Source organism: Pelophylax lessonae, assembly GCF_965119305.1.
Source record: "Pelophylax lessonae genome assembly, chromosome: 2".
NCBI classification, from domain to species: Eukaryota; Metazoa; Chordata; class Amphibia; order Anura; family Ranidae; genus Pelophylax; species Pelophylax lessonae.
The window spans coordinates 108023239-108041027 of NC_138769.1; the positions used below are offsets into that span (position 1 = coordinate 108023239).

Consider the following 17789-nt stretch of genomic DNA (forward strand, 5'->3'; position numbering starts at 1 on the left):
CTTTAGTGACAATTCTGTCAAGATAGGCGGGGAAAGCAAACACCTTTGCTGCTCTGGATGGCTTGTGAGTGCTAAAGAGTACCTGTGCCTCCATTGCCTCTTCAGCTGCATCCTCCATCTTCAGGGTCTCAAGCACAGATACAATCAGTGCATCAACCAGCACGGTCGCAGATGTGGAGGAATCATCCTCCCTATCAGAGGATTCCAGGCGTGTGGTCAATGACCCAGCAGGGTGACCCACGACCGCAGTGGCCGAATTAGAGTCAGGATCTGATGAGACAGATGAGGCAGGGGTGCTTTTTCTAGCCCGTCGTCTGCAAGCCGTCTCCACCCGGGACACAAGGGACTCCAGGACTGCCTTCAGTGCATGGATGGATGGTTGGGACTCAAAGGGCCCCGCAGCCTAAGAGAGGGGATCAGGTGGGGAAACATGCTCCAAAGACTCCATGAGTCACTAGGAGGACCCCACAAAAAAGTGTAACACACTGCTAAAAGGACAACCCCCACCACGCTGGCAGCACCACCCGGTCGCCAGCATAAGGTACAGAGAGATCCTCAGGAGAAAGGGAGAAGACCCCACCAGACTTCTCACCCACCGACACAGGCACCTGCATCCACCAGAAGAATCTGCACTACACGTTCAGCGATCAGGGAGCTAACTGATCCAGGAATCAGCACCAAGGGATAAGTAGGGGCTACCACCGCCGAAAACGCCACCCACAGGGCTCCACTGTCATGGCCACCGCTATTTGCATTGGTAAAGCACAAGAAAATGGCCACCGGACTACACAACATGGCCACCGTGCATAGAAACACAGGCTACAACAAAATAGCAGCCCCACGAGGCATATAGGGACCAAGAATAGAGGGGCCAGGCCTCAGGACAGATCCAGGCAGGACGGGGGGCCCTGGCAAGAGCCCCCACCAGGTACAACCCCCCCCACTCAATCGATCGTCCGGTCGCCAGCAGCGCACCCCCCCAGACCCCATCGCCAGTTGACGCCCTGCCCCCACCCCAGGAAAGTGGTCAGACCACCCCAAAAAAAAAGGGGGCGGGATGAGGAGGGGTGCCTGCAGCAAGGAGGGGAACCCGGGATACGACCGTCCCAAGGAAGGGCCCATGTCCACCCCAGGGTAAAGCTACTCACCATACCAAGAACAGGGTTGGGAACACTCCAGACAGATCCTCCTCTCCATCAAAATGGGCTGTTGTCGGCCAGGAGGAATGCTGCGACTCAGGCCGAGGCCAGGTCGTATGCGACCTTGCGAGACATTTAACTCACAGGGCTAGCCCCTGTCCAGTGGGACTATGTCGTGGCCGACCTAGGGCAGAGCTGCTCGTGCTCGCTGGCCAGATTGGGTTGACCACTGGATCTAGAGTATCCAGCCCGTCATCCAGTGTGGCAGTTGATTGTAGATCTCATCAGAAAAATCCAGGAGGAAAAAAGTTTCTATCTAAACATTTTGCCAGGACCAAAGATCCCAGCAAGGAACTAGGTCCTTACTCCTGACTAGGAAGAAAAAAAACTGAGTGACTATAGCAGGAAGAGGGAGCATACCCCCTGGGACTGCCCATGGATGTAGCCAGAAGTTTTTTTCTGCCTAATGTCCTACTCCTTTAGGGTGCAGCATAACCCAATGGTCAAGAATGACAGGAGCTGTGTCCATCGATGAACGAAAGAGAAAGGAATATTAGGCTTTTCCAAAAATAATAGCAGTGTCTGCATTTTGCTTTACAAACTTAAACATTTACTGTAAAAACTGAAAAATGCTTGAAGACTTAGCTTTCCTGTAAATCCCTGAGCGAATATTTAGTTGTATAACCACGGTTTCTGAGACCTGCTTAACATCTGTGTTGCATGGAGTTAACCAACTTCAAGCACCTGTGAACAGGTATTCTAGCCCTGGATGATTGCACTTCATTACACAATTCCACTGCATTTCATGGTTTAACCTCAAAAACAGTATTTATGTCACCCCTTTCGGATTAAGGTCTGGGGATTGGGCTGGCCACTCCATAACATTCTTGTTGGTTTGGAACTAAATTGCTGCTCGGTAATGGTGTGTTTGGGGTTGTTGTCTTGTTGAAACACCCATTTCAAGGGCATTTCCTCTTCGGCATAAGGCAACATGACCTCTTCAAGTATTTTGATGTATTCAAACTGATCCATGATCCCTGGTATGTGACAAATAGGCTCAACACTATAATATGAGAAACATCCCCACATCATGCCTGCGCCACCATGCTTCACTGTCTTCACAGTATACTGTGGCTTGAGTTCAGTGTTTGGGGGTCGTCTGACAAATGGTCTGTGGCCCCTAGACCCAAAAAAGAACAAATCTTGCTTTCATCAGTCCACAAATTGTTGCGCCATTTCTCTTTAGACCAGTCAATGCGTTCTTTGGAAAATTGTAACCTTTTCTTCCCAATAGCCTGGCTTCACGTAGGTGTCTTCTAATTGTTACAGTACTCACAGGTAACATTACACCGTCTTTGATCACACTAGAGCTGATCACTTGCTGAGTCTTTTGGCTATTCTTTGATCCATTTGAAAGGGTAGTTTCCCGTATTCCTCCACGTCTTTCTGGCTGTGGTTGCCATTTTAAAGCATTGGAGATCATTTTAGCTGAGCAGACTATCTGTTTCTGCAATTAATGTTTTCCCCTCTCCAATCAACTTTTTTAATCAAAGTATGCTGTTCTTCTGAACAATGTCAGGAATGACCCTTTTTACTGAAAATTTCAAAGAGAAATGCATTATACCCTGCATGTACAACATTTACAGCCTTTGTCCTTAAAAAAGGGTAACCTGTTTGACACCTCAAATGGTAAAAAATCGGCGCAACCCACAATTGGGTCAGGATAAAATCCTAAAAACCTGAAGCAAAGATCTGGAGAAATAAACTTCTAAAAGAAAACTAAGGCTGCAACTACTAATGATGCTTCCACTGCATAACTGAATAAACAAAAATAATACAAAAACAGTGCTGCGCCAAAGTGGATGTACTGCATACAGTAACAAATATAAATAATGTGTGAAAATTGCCAACAATACTACACCAAAGTGAATCTAGTGCATACAATAAAAATCACTAATAAAAATAAATGTAATAGAAAAGAATACATATACTTGTGCTAATAATGTGGTGCAAACACCATAAAAATCAACTGAAACATATAGCAATAAAACATGCTTAAAAAGTTCACAAGATGCAAAAAAGTGCTGGGGTGAAGGAATGACTTTCGGTGCTGGAATAAAGTGCTGGTGCTCTCCTCCACCTAAAAATATGGCCTCCGACCCCTGTATTACCAGCGGGTCAGAGCTAGCAGTTCCCCCCAGGGGATAGAAGCAATCCAATCTCAGAAACCAGGGGATGTCAGGACCCGATCAATCCTACTTCTCGCCCAAGGTCCTCGGTGTAAATGTGTAAAGAAGAAGTTTAAAAGTTTAATAGTCAGTATAGTATAAAACTTACAAGTGGAGCACATCAGCTGTGCAGGCTGGAACAGCAAACTACATGCTAGGTGTCCGTCAGATGAATCGGATGTAAGGCTTCGCCCCCCTCCGGCCCCACTTTGTTGCAGCGCTGTTGTTGTATTATACCTGTTTGACACCTGTTTTTCACAGACTGAATGACCTCACTTATTGAACTTCACACTGCTAGGGTCCTTTCACACAGGCGTTCTGTATGTCCATTTTTCCTCCATCCGTTTGCGGATGAAAAAACTGACATAATGTGTGCCTATGGGCTAGCGGACCAAAAAAAGATGTCTGCTTTAGCAGCTCTGTAGCTCTGGTCCAAAACCAGAACTGTGAAGGAATGCTAGGAGTCATTTCTGAGAGCCAATGACTCAACCATGTCAGATTGGACTCTGCAAATGCATTGGACTCTGCCAGAACCAAAGACCAGGTGGACTTTCCGAAGAATTTTCACTTTTCCCACTTACTTTAGCTTATTGTCTGTTTCTGTAAAAAGTTTCTTTTATATTTTTATCAGAACGATATTTCAAAATCATTAAGCGAAATCTCTGAATGATTTAACCAGAAATAAAGGGGAGGATTTTATACCAGAGTGGGGCTTTATCTTCTGTTACATTTCTGTCTGGGTGTGGCAGCAAATATCACAGACCTCTCTTAATGATCAAAACTGAAATAGCACATGCTGTGAATAGTGCACGTTTCTGAGTCCCTTAGGCTGACCATACATGTTCAATTTTCTTGTACAATTTTCTGTTAGATTTACCAAAAACCATATATGAGGTCAAAACTAAATATCACTTTCAATTTTATCCAGATAGGAAGGCCTTTGCACTACATAGTTGAAGGTAAATCCTAAAGAAAATTGTACAGAAAATTGTATAATGTATGGCAAAGCATTAGGAGCCCAGTTTCATGTGGATCAAAGACCTCAGTTACAGCCAGAACACAATTAAGGCCCCTTTCACACATTCCGGTCCGTCGAGGGACTCTGTTTATCTCAGCTGAGCAGGCGGATGACAGCTGTGTCTCCGCGCTGTGTGTGGAGACAGAGCTGTCAGGTCCCCGCCGTTCTCTATGGGGGAATCGGATGGGAACAGACTGTCTGTCCGTTCTTATCTTATCCGATCCGATCCGCTGGACGGATGTAAAATAGGGTTTCCATCTGTCCAGATTTGACAGATCGGATCTGATGTCAGCGGACATGTCCCTGCTGACATCCGATGCCCCATAGAGATGCATGAGGCATTCGTTCAGATCCGCCTGTCCCTAAGGGGCCTTAGGGTTTACACTTTACAGCTGATCTGGGATTGCCCTTTGAAAATTTTGATGCTGTAGTGTAGACAGACACAGAAAAGAAAATGGATATCCTTTGCACCTTACCTTCCTTCTGCTAGATTCCGTGAACTGAAAATGAAGATCATGCCGAATTTTTATTTAAAGTTTTGTAGAAGTGTGTTATTATAGGTGGCTTGGTATGCGATAGATGGCACATGAACAATGCTGAGCTTTTCTACCATTTGACTACAGGGCACCTAAGGACTACTGAGAGACATTGAAGAAGAATACTCTATAATTACTGTATGGAAATCAGTATGATAAACAAATGCAATGTTGAAGGTCCTGCAGTACACTCCTTAGTAATATTTGGCTAGTCTTTCCTGTCTTAAAGTGGTTTATATAGCCTGAAGTATGATCTCATAGCCTTCATTACCACACACACAATCCTGAAAGACCTTTCTCTTTATTTGTTTAGTAGAACACAGATTATGATGACAATAAGACATTCAGGGCTAGGATTTTTATGCCATGAAGTCATACTCTTTGGCAGTCTAAGGTACTTTTGTTGATCTTCACTTTTAATTACACTTTTTTCTTTCTGCTTGCAGTCTTTAACAATGCCCTTCACACCCCTTTACTGCCAACAGAAATGAAAAAAAAAAAAAAAAAATTAGATTTTTAGATTATTAAAAGCAATTGATCAAATGATGCTTCTCTAAATATAACAGACAGGCAAAGATAAAAAATGACATGTGACAGAATGACAAGCTCCGTGTAATTGCTGCAGCTGGTTGGTGGGTGGAGCTGGGAACTCGGTGCCCTGAGATTTATCTGATGCCACTGGTATTTAGATATGACCAAAAATCAGTTTCTGATACAGCAGGTGTGAATTGGTCTTTAAAGCTTTGTTTTAAACTAGCAGCCCAGTGTGTGGGGTTTAAAAAGTATCTACCTATACACCCGAAAGTCTCCCTTAAAGAGGAAGTAAACCCTCCTCTGACACTTCCACCTATAGGTAAGCCTATATTAAGGCTTACCTATAGGTACTGTAAATATCTCCTAAACATGCATCGTTTAGGAGATATTTAGCTTACATGCAGCCAGTGACGTCACTGGCGCATGCGCTCTGAAGGAACGGCCGCTGGTGCGTTTCTTCAGAGACTTGTTCCGTGACCGTCGGCTCCCGCGCGCGGGCGCGGGAGTGACGTCACCGTGGCTCCGGCCAATCAGATGGCTCGGATGCCGCGATCCCGGAAGACGGGCGACTGGATATGTCGCCCGTCATACAGGTGAGCGGGCGGCACGGCGGGGGCTCGTTCTTAGGTAAGTATTTCATAATGAGCTAGTATGCGATGCATACTAGCTCATTATGTGTTTCTCTTACAGGTTTCAGCAAAAAAAAAAAAAAAAAAGTTTCGAGGGTTTACAACCTCTTTAACCACTTAATCCCCGGAGGATTTGGCTGCTAAAGGACCAGGGTTTTTTTTGCGATTTTTTACTGCGTGACTTTAACGGACAATTGCGCGGTCGTGCGACGCTGTACCTAAACGAATTTGACGTCCTTTTTTTCCCACAAACAGAGCTTTCTTTTGGTGGTATTTGATCACCTGTGCGATTTTTTGATCACGCGCTATAAACAAAAAAAGAGCGTAAATTTTGCAAAAATAACAATATTTTTCACATTTTTTATATGAAATTCCCCCAAAAAAAAAGTAAAAATCAAAATTTAACATTTTTCGGCCAATTTGTTTTATGCTACCTATGTTTGGTAAAAAAAAAAATCGCAAAAAGCGTATTTTGATTGGTTTGCGCAAAAGTTATCGCGTTTACTAACAAAGGGAAAGATTTTTGTCATTTTTGGTGTTTTTTTTTTTAACGCGTAATGGCGGCGATCTGTGATTTTTTTTCGGTACTGCGACATTGCGGCGGACAGATCGGACCCTTGACTGACATTTTTGACACTTTTGGGGGTACCAGTGACATTACTGCAGTAATCAGTGCTATACATATGCACTGTTACTGCAAAAATGACACTGGCAGGGAAGGGGTTAACTTTATTGGACAGGGAGGGGTTAAGTGTGTCCTAGGGGCGTGATTCTAACTGTGCAGGGACATTCCTATTGGTGTAAAAGCAAAGATCAACCGTTCTACATAGTAGAACGGACAGATCTTCACTTTTACACAGGGAGAACTGACAGGCAGCTTGTTTACACAAGCCGCTCTGTCTTTCTCCCTTCACAGGAGCGATCGCAGTGTGACTGGCGGACATCGAGTCCACCGGTCACACGCACTAACTTGTCTGTGAACGAGGCGCGGCGGGCGCGCGCCTCGGCGGGCGCGCGCCCGCCCGCGATAGGCTCGCAAGTCAGTGACAGGCGAGTGACGTACCGATACGTCACTCTGCCTGGCCGGGGCTGACCGCCGCAGTATATAGTCGTGCGGCGGTCGGCAACCGGTTAAGCATAGGGCCTCGTGCACACTGGACGTTTTTTTTTTTTTCTGCTGCTCCTAGGGGTTTTTGCTGTTTTTTTTCCACGCCTCTAAATGTCCCAGCATGTTCATGCACACAGAGTTTAGAGAGAGGAAAAAAAAGAAAACACCCACAGGCACAGTGCATCCAGGAGCAGTAGAGTTTTGGTAGACAAAACAATTGCTGTACCTAAATGCATCTAAACGCTCCTAAGTGCTAGGAGCTTGATCATTTATTCATTTCAATAGCCAGAATAAACTATTGCTTTGGTCAATGAAATTATTTAATGCCCAATTACTTGACACAGATAAATATGTTACATGAGTTTTAAAGTGTCAGATGTTTTTTTCTAGCCAAAAAACTGCTGCCATGAGGAAAGGAGCCTAGGAGAATATGCAAAACATCCAGTGTGCATAAGGCCTAATGGTTAAAGACAAGAATTATTAATATGCTGGCATCCAAAGGATCTAAGGAATCAATTGTAAATACACTCGCCCCATGAGGTAATCTCAGAAACAGAAACCAACGCTATTGGATGCACATCAAGTGGTGATATCTCCACATTTTAGAATACAGCACAGAGGCCCAAAGCTGCAAGTAGATGTCCCAGGGGAGGACTGGGGCAGGGGCCAGGGGGCGCAATTGCCCAACGGGATACTCTGATGCCCCATAAAAAGGCTGCGCTGCTTCTGCCACAAACATGCCTGAAAGATTCCTGGTAAAGAGAAGTAAAAAGCCCCCACCACTGACCTACTGAGTGCGGGATAAAGACAAGGACAGAGCGCAGCCCTCCCCCCAGCATGGATGGTGTAAGCTGTGTCTGAGCAGAGGCCGGTGTGATGCCCCACTGGAGACTCTCCTCCTCAGGCCAACCCCCGAACGAGCTGTCCCAGCTCCCCCCAACCGCTCCTGCTGGCCAGGTTGGGAAACCAGATTTGACCGGTGAGTAGACAGTACCTGGAGCAGAGCTTCAGCCTGGAATGGGGGTCAGAAGGAGGCCGGAAAGAGAAAGAGTAGGAGGGGGGGCCAGTCGCTGCACCGTGGGCCTATGGTTTGTACTTGCACCCTGGGTTGAAAGTTGCCAGTCAGCCCCTGAGATGACCATAGGTCTCTGTCCCAAAGGAAGGCCAACCTGCCATTTAAACGCAACTACTACCTCCTATATGACAAACGTAAAATGGCCCTAAAGTAAACACATCCAAGTCTAAGAAGTCTAAATCAAACATATCCTTTGAGTACAGAAATCAGCCACTATGGTGCACTAGAATCTGGGAGCTGACAGGTCCAACACTGCAGAGAGGACGGATCCTCCACACTGACATGAACTCAGAGAGGGGTGATAAGAGAATACTGCAGAACACAAAAAAAAAAACATGACAACCTTTAATATAAAATAAAATCCCCTCATATATAGACTAGGAAGTAGCACTCAAAGCCAGCCCAATGTGATGTAAATCCAATCTGTCTTGTCCTGTGGCCAGCAGTGAGGGATGTAGTAGCTTTAGCTGAATGTACAGTGGGTACGGAAAGTATTCAGACCCCCTTAAATTTTTCACTCTTTGTTATATTGCAGCCATTTGCTAAAATCATTTAAGTTCATTCTTCTTCCTCATGAATGTACACATAGCACCCCATACTGACAGAAAAACACAGAATTGTTGACATTGTTGCAGATTTATTAAAAAAGAAAAACTGAAATATCACATGGTCCTAAGTATTCAGACCCTTTGCTCAGTATTTAGTAGAAGCCCCCTTTTGATCTAATACAGCCAGGAGTCTTTTTGGGAAAGATGCAACAAGTCTTTCACACCTGGATTTGGGGATCCTCTGCCATTCCTCCTTGCAGATCCTCTCCAGTTCTGTCAGGTTGGATGGTAAACGTTGGTGGACAGCCATTTTTAGGTCTCTCCAGAGATGCTCAATTGGGTTTAAGTCAGGGCTCTGGCTGGGCCATTCAAGAACAGTCACTGAGTTGTTGTGAAGCCACTCCTTCGTTATTTTAGCTGTGTGCTTAGGGTCATTGTCTTGTTGGAAGGTAAACCTTCGGCCGAATCTGAGGTCCAGAGCACTCTGGAGAAGGTTTTTGTCCAGGATATCCCTGTACTTGGCCGCATTCATCTTTCCCTCGATTGCAACCAGTCGTCCTGTCCCTGCAGCTGAAAAACACCCCAACAGCATGATGCTGCCACCACCATGCTTCACTGTTGGGACTGTATTGGACAGGTGATGAGCAGTGCCTGGTTTTCTCCACACATACCGCTTAGAATTAAGGCCAAAAAGTTCTATTTTGGTCTCATCAGACCAGAGAATCTTATTTCTCACCATCTTGGAGTCCTTCGGGTGTTTTTTTAGCAAACTCCATGCGGGCTTTCATGTGTCTTACACTGAGGAGAGGCTTCCGTCGGGCCACTCTGCCATAAAGCCCCGACTGGTGGAGGGCTGCAGTGATGGTTGACTTTCTACAACTTTCTCCCATCTCCTGACTGCATCTCTGGAGCTCAGCCACAGTGATCTTTGGGTTCTTCTTTACCTCTCTCACCAAGGCTCTTCTCCCCCGATAGCTCAGTTTGGCCAGACGGCCAGCTCTAGGAAGGGTTCTGGTCGTCCCAAACGTCTTCCATTTGAGGATTATGGAGGCCACTGTGCTCTTAGGAACCTTAAGTGCAGCAGAAATCTTTTTGTAACCTTGGCCAGATCTGTGCCTTGCCACAATTCTGTCTCTGAGCTCTTCGGGCAGTTCCTTTGACCTCATGATTCTCATTTGCTCTGACATGCATTGTGATCTGGAAGGTCTTATATAGACGGGTGTGTGGCTTTCCTAATCAAGTCCAATCAGTATAATCAAACACAGCTGGACTCAAATGAAGGTGTAGAACCATCTCAAGGATGATCAGAAGAAATGGAAAGCACCTGAGTTAAATATATGAGTGTCACAGCAAAGGGTCTGAATACTTAGGACCATGTGATATTTCAGTTTTTCTTTTTTAATAAATCTGCAACAATGTCAACAATTCTGTGTTTTTCTGTCAGTATGGGGTGCTATGTGTACATTCATGAAGAAGAAGAATGAACTTAAATGATTTTAGCAAATGGCTGCAATATAACAAAGAGTGAAAAATTTAAGGGGGTCTGAATACTTTCCGTACCCACTGTACAAGGACTCACTCACAAGGAGGGGAAGGGAATTGACAAGTCAATATTTGGAGCAAGTTCAAAGGCACGTCGTAAGTTAATACAAAATTATTTATGGAATGGAATTAGCTGTAGTGTAGCATTCCAAATGACTATTGAAAACAAAATGAAAAGTGTTAAAGAAGCTCCCCAAACATTTGCATCAAAACTGGTAACACATCAATTATAACTTTTTTAGTTAAAAAAACCTCTTGCTGTTAAAAGAGTTGTAAAGTCAGAAGGTTTTTTCTTAATGCATTCTATGCATTAAGATTAAAAAAAAAAAAACCTTCTGTGGGTAGCAGCTCCCTCATCCCACCTAAATGCTTACCTGAGCCCTTTCTCAATCCAGCGATGTCCACGAGTGTCTCAGCCATCCAAGACTTCCCTCCTCTTTGGCTAAGACACAGCAGCGGCATCATTGGCTCCCGCTGCTGTTAATCAAAGTCAGTTAACCAATGAAGAGAGAGAGGGGGAAGGGCCGAATCACAGCCCCCTGTCTAAATAGATACATGGAGCTGTGACTTGGCTCGGTTGCCCCCATAGCAAGCTGCTTGCTGTGGGGGCACTCAAAAGGAGGGAGGGGCTAGGAGAGCCGAAGAGGGACCCAAGAAGAGGAGGATCTTGGCTGCTCTGTGCAAAACCAGGAGGTAAGTATAACAAGTTTGTTATTTTTATTGAAAAAAAAAAAAAGACTTTACAATCACTTTAAAAGCCTCTTGCGGTTTCTCATGACCTCTGTCACATGAGAACAAAATACTGAAAGCACATGTGTTTTGCCCCACCCCCCTCAATATATTGTGGCAGAGCAGTTCTGAGTCATGAAAAAGATTTTGCTTCCATGATGCAATAGGTACATGCTTGGACCAAGAGTTACTTGGTATCTATGTACCCCAAGGGTCTCAAATATGCAATGCTTGTTCTCGGTTCTAACACTGGAGCTTAGGACCCCCCCCTTCTTCTTTCCTCAATGTAGCATGCTAAACCTCTCTAACAAATAGAGGTGGAGAGATAAAGGTAAATCTTCAGAGCTCAAAGTTAAGATTTGCATATTCGGTGCCCCAGTTGCTGAGTGGTTCAGAAATGAATAAAGGTATGTGCAGACACCTATTGATTTGATTTTAGCCCCTGGGTGATAGTTGTTTTTAGCTTAGATTAAGTATATCCACACTTTTAAGTACATTAGGTGGAAGAACACAATACAAAGGAAGTAAATGAGATGAGGGAATTGTGTCCTTCTTGTGCTCATATAATACCATCTATGGTGTGTTCCTTACTGCAGTTCTAACCCAGAATGTTCAACATCCAACACGCTCTGTTACTGGTGAAGGAATGAATCAACTTTCCAGTACTTTTTAAATCATTCTGGCTTTTTCTCTTGAATTCCTATTTATTTACGTGATGGAAAATTGACCTTCACTACTTAAGTTTTCATTGCAGATACTTTGGGAAGATGGGACTCTAAAAATACTGACATTGCTTGTTTTGGGGCTCAGCCATGATTCATTAGAATAAAGCAGATCAGCAAAGGAGAGTGAAATCACTCAAGTATAAGTCATACAATACAAATTGTATTGCGCATGAGAGGGCCATATATGGAGAGGTCACAACAAATGACAGGTGGTGAGAGATCTGCCCAAACACAATACTGCAATTCCACTAACTGATGCCATTTTTCCCTTACAACTTGGCGGTATCTTACAAGAAGACAAATGATGAAATGCTTGTTCCCGTTTCCATGTAGAAAAGTGAACAATTATAAAGTCTGCAGTATATTGTGACATGCAGCTAAAATTGTTGGCATCTCTTTTGATTGCTGAGATGTTCCTAAAGACTACAGATATATTAGGCTCCATTCACATCTAGGCGTTGCTATTTTTACAGGCGTTTTTCTGGTGTTTTTGCAGCATTTTTGTGCAGGCGTTTTGAGTTGTCACGTGACCAATGAAAAGCAGTAAAATGCCTGAAATCTGGCAAAAAAGCTCATGTACTTTTTTTGAGTGATGGGCGTGTTGCTTAAGGCGACAGAACGCTCAGATGTTACATAGTAGTTGAGGTTGAATAAAGACAACAGTCCATCCAGTTCAACCTGTCACATGTCAAAAGTGCCCTGCTATTTCTCAGGAAAAATTCAAGTCGAAAAGGGTTTTTGAAGGTACTGTTTAGCACAGTGTTTCTCAACCATTTTCAGTCAAGGCACCCTTTGAAATTAGGGACAGTCTCGAGGCACCCGATTCTAAAATGTAAAAAAACTATTCTAATAGCTTTACATAATGTAGCAACAGCTACACGTAGGACACCCAATGCTAGAGAGAGAGGCAGCGGAGGGTCAAACAAGGATGCTGTGGAGGCAACAGACATCCTCCTTAATAACTGATGTCATTGGTTGTTAGGATGCCAGTGTCTAGCAAGGCTTTGTGTAAATAAAAGGCAGGCTTGATACACCTGTTGGCTTGTATACAATTTGTGCTACATTTTTAGACATTTAGGCACCCCTAAAGAAACCTCAGGGCACCCTGGCTGAAAAAAGCTGATTTAGGTAAAGTTAACACCTGTAGATGCTCTCTAGAAGACAGCAAATCTCCACTTTTTTAATTCAGGTTTAAAGTGGATGTAAACCCTCTTATATACACAGTTTCAGATGATACACAGAGATAAGACAAATCTCCCTACATACGTTTTACATGTATATCTGCTGTCTTCAGCTTTCTAGACTCTTTAGAAAGTGTACATAGTGTTAGAAATTTTTCTTCCTGTTTCAGCAGTGGGAGGGGAGTCTGGGCATACACTGTGTGAGAGCTAATTGGCAGAAAGGCACACACCCCCCTCCTCATAGGCAGAGAAATTAAGAAACTTAAAGAGCTGTGCTGTCAATAGACAAGCTCTCTGCTTATCTGTCTCTAAGTCCTTTACCCAACATAAATTTCCAGCTGCTTTTATCTCCTGTGTCAGAGAATTTGTCAGAAGTTATCATGCTGATAACGGAGGAACGGAGCAGCAGAAATACACAGGACTTAGGGCTTTGAGATAGGTAAATACTACAGATATATGTGCCCAGGTCAGATTTCATGAATGGAGTTTATATCCACTTTAAAGTGCGTACAGAGAATTGCATAACTGAAAGTAGTAAAAAGAAAAAAAAACAATTATCAGGAAAGTTGTAAACTACGACTAAAAGGGGAGTCACAATTGGATTTTGAAAGGTATGTCCCAAATATAAGGCTCAATTTATATACTTCCCAGTATGGCTACTAAATACCGAAAGTCAACGCATACATAAGACGTGAATTGCAGTAATATCCTTCTATAGCCACTGTCCTTTGTTAATAAGGGAACTTTTCCTAAAATCTGCAAGTGTGCAGAATTCTCACTAGATCCCTCCTAATAATAACTAATATATTCAAAATCTGAAAGCTCAGCCAATTTACTTAGTGTAGCCCCAAACCCTATGCGCCACTTGTTTAATAAAAATACCATGTGCGTTTGCTGATGTATGGTATGTCCAGCTGTGTCTATTGTTCTGTGTCTGTCAGTGTGTTATAAACTACATGTTGAAGGACACACTTTAAGCCAGTTCCCAATACAATCACCCGCACGATTAAATACAATCTCATTACAACATACAACTAAATGCACATTAATCTTCCTGTCTTTCCTCCTTGAAAAAAAAATACATCAAAAGAGAAGGCTTTCACATTTAGAGTCCCATCACACCAAGCAGGTTTCTGATCTCTGCTTCTGCGATAATGTTCCACAAACATATCAATTGAGCCTCACTTGGTGGAATAGTCAGGACCAGTGGAAAATGTTCTCACAACATGAGGGACTTGATTTAAATATCAGCTCAGTTGCAATAAACAAAGTTGAAACCAGCCCATTAAAATGTCTTACAAGGCCCAACAGTCATAAATCTCAAATGCTTGAACTCAAATGGTAATTTTCTCAGCCAAATGCAATGGATGAAATATTTCATGGGTTGTCTATGTCAAAACACATCAGCTTGTCTTACAGTATATGTTCATGCACATTCTATGCATGAGGGTAAAAAATCTTCTGTGTGTTGCTCACCCCACAGGCCCCCTAATACTCACCTGATCCAGGGATGTGCACAAGAGTCTCAGCTGTCCCGGGACTCCCTCCCCTCACTCCGCAGAAACAGCAGTGGGAGCCATTGGCACCTACAGCTATCAATCACAGCCAGTGAGCCAATGAGGAAAGAGCAGGGGCAGGGCCAAGCCATAGCTCTATGTCTTATGGATTCATAGAGCAGGACTGGGGAGCAACTGTAAGTACCTGCAGGGAACATGCAGACAGAATGCAAAAAAAGAGAATGAGACATAGGACGTTGCTTGGTTTCCAGGTCTCATACCTCAAATCTTTCACCCTACACCTTAATCAGGCTTCAAACACTGTCAGTTCAGCCAACACCACCTAATCTTCCCAATCTTGACCTAGGTCGCACACACTACAAAAAACTGCTGGTCTGTTAGTCAAGTGAGTTAGAAGACCAGTAACACCCGCCACATAGCAAGGCAGCAGGGACTCTCTCAAGGGACTTGCATGGGCAGAGAGCATCTATGAAATACATTTTGCCTGGACGTTCAAAAGTAACAGCCTGAAGTAATGCAAAAAATGTGAAGACTACACAGTGATAAAACAGCAGTTAGGGCAGGTAAATATATTCATATACAGTAGAACCAAAGTCAAAAAATGAATCATGCTGGTTGCTGTTTTCCACTTCCACATTTTTGCTGCAGGTCAGAGGCAGAGCCACTGATTGGCTGCCGTGAAGCAGACAAGAAGTCCGTGTGGCTGCATTATACAAACCCATGGCATAAAATAAAGGAAAGACAGCCAATGGCCAGACTTCGGAGAGCTAAATGGGGAAGTCAAGTCATTTATTTCTTTGCTTTCGGTCCACTGTATTTTAGAAGGATTATTTACAGTTTTTTTTTTCACAGCTAGGCCTTTTGGTGCAACATGTTCTATAATTCCTACTTCTGCATATTTGGTGTGTTTCCAGGACAACAGACCTTTCATAGGTAGGATGTATGGCATGTAAAATGCATGCCAAACCTGAATGGCTTGGCTTAGGGCCAAGACTCCTAATACCAAGCGCATAACAAATTTACAGGTCGAAATTTTCATGGTCACATACCATTCAAAAATTTTATTTTATACTTACCTAGTGTGTAACAATGTATTAATATTTTATTACTGATACTATGTATTAACATGTAACCATTTTTCTGTGAAAGGAGCAATGCTCAGACATGCTGGCGTTATACTGTAGCGAACTATATGAAGCTGTACAGCGTGTGACAAATACAAGGCTCACAAGCCGAATCTGGCCCTCCAGGCCATTTTTTGTGGCCATTGCACACAGGGGTAGGGGTGGAAGTGAGGTGTGAACAGCCTGTGAAAGAGAGCGGATTCCTGCTATGCATAGCAAACCCCTAAGCTCTGCACTCTGTACGTAGCGCACCTCGGAACTTCTGTACGCAACACACTCCTGAACTCTGTACATAGCACATTCCTGAACACTGCACTCTGTACGTAGCGCACTCCTGAACCCTGCATGTAGCGCACTCCTGAACCCTGTACGTAGCGCACTCCTGAACTCTGTACGTAGCGCATTCCTGAACTCTGCACTCTGTACATAGTGCACCCCTGAGCTCTACACGTAGCGCACTACTGAACTATGCAATCTGTATGTAGTGCACTCCTGAATTCTGCACTCTGTACGTAGTGCACTCCGGAATGCCACAACACACTCCTGGTACTTATTGTCCCTTTAAGATCCTCCTACTGCAATTTGGCCACACTCATAATTTGAAATGGATCGGTGGGGGCGTGGTTGAGTTGCTGCACACACTCACTGAGAAAATAAGCCTGGAATAAATTTATATAGTCTTACAGATTCAACCGGCCCTGCTAACCATAATGCTAACCCCTTTTTGGAAAGCAGTCAGTCCAAGGTATTTAGTAAGAGTTATGGGGAGTTTTTTGAAGTTGTAATTTTTTTACATAATTTTTTGGAAAATGAAGAAATAAAAAAAAAATATTTTCACAATTTTTTACATACTGTCACCAGTGCAGTACAGCGTTATCATATAATTGGTGTGGTAGTGATCAGGAACACTGACTGGTGACAGTATCTCTTTGGATAGCCAAGTGTTCCTTTACATCTATAGTATTTTAGGGATGGTGTCCACTGGGAAATAGATTGGTGTATACAGGGAACTTCCACATAACTTTATACAGAGAAAATGACTAAATGAGCTACAGTTAAAAGCTATGAATCCTTCTCCAATACATTGCATAAAAATACAGCTTGTACTCCATTCACACCCAAGTACATAAAGTTAAAACATTTATAGGGTAAATTCTTACATGTATATATGCTTTTTACATGTTAACACATCATTTAACACAAACACAAGCTATTTAGATAGTCTTGTGGCTACTGTGCCGAGAGACTGTTAATGTTTGTGTGGACAAAAAAAAAGTAAAAAAAAAATGTGTGTGAGTGAACGCGTTCACAACACCAAAATGTTTTATAGTTTGGACATGAAACCACTCTATTCCCATTACATATATGCGCCAGTAAAAATAATCTCTAAAAACAAGATTCCTATTCTTGCTAAGATATAAATCCCAGCTTTATACAGACAGTGACTGAAGTCCTGGCCTAAAGAGCCACTGAGCCTTCCAGAATTTTCTGAATACTGCTTCCAGGTAATGGACTCCCAATCATTTTCATCATCTAGGAAATTGGAATGTAAGAGGTTGGACAAATACAAGCAGATGTCTGCTAAAAGCATCATAACCCCATAACTATAATGCAATAGCAATGGCTTTAAAAAGAGCGTGTAGTCATTTTGTGTTTTCTTTATTTATTATGGTCAGGGGGAAAAATAAATTTATTTTTTGTTTTTGGTCAAGTAAATATGAAATATTGTATCAAAACAAGAGAAATGGGATATGGGATACAGGACTTTTAGTCCCCGTTCACACTAAGGCGACCTGTGAGGCGACCTGGTCGCCTCACAGGTCGCCGTAGGTCGCCTTCCATAGGGAAGCTGCGGACCCGTTCTAATAGGAGCGACACAAGTCGCTCCGACTTAGAAAAAGGGTCCGGAGCTTCTTTGGGGCGACCCGGAGGCGACCGCCATAGACTTCAATGTTATGAAGTCCGTGGCGGCCGCTCCGAGGTCGCGGCGCGCTGCTCACACCGCGACCTCGGAGGTCGCCCCCCCAAGTCGGATCGCGGCAATGTGAACAGGGCCTAAGGTGCACAAAATTACAAGTACAACGCAGAGTTTGATATAATAAAGTTTTAAGTTAAAAAGCATTTATTGATATATACACTGAACAAAATTATAAACG

The 17789-nt window shown here is 43.4% G+C and overlaps 1 protein-coding gene and 1 long non-coding RNA gene across 2 annotated transcripts in view; one reads left to right on the plus strand and one right to left on the minus strand.

The window, feature by feature from the left end:
* The window catches only part of FILIP1L (filamin A interacting protein 1 like), a 496325-nt gene that overhangs the window by 95674 nt on the left and 382862 nt on the right, over positions 1-17789 (plus strand). The window lies entirely within an intron of this gene.
* Positions 5305-17789, minus strand: part of LOC309546016 — a 410500-nt gene continuing 398015 nt past the window's right edge. Inside the window, exon 3 of the long non-coding RNA XR_014224918.1 lies at positions 5305-5396. This is a non-coding gene — a long non-coding RNA (uncharacterized lncRNA). The remainder of the gene's footprint in view (positions 5397-17789) is intronic.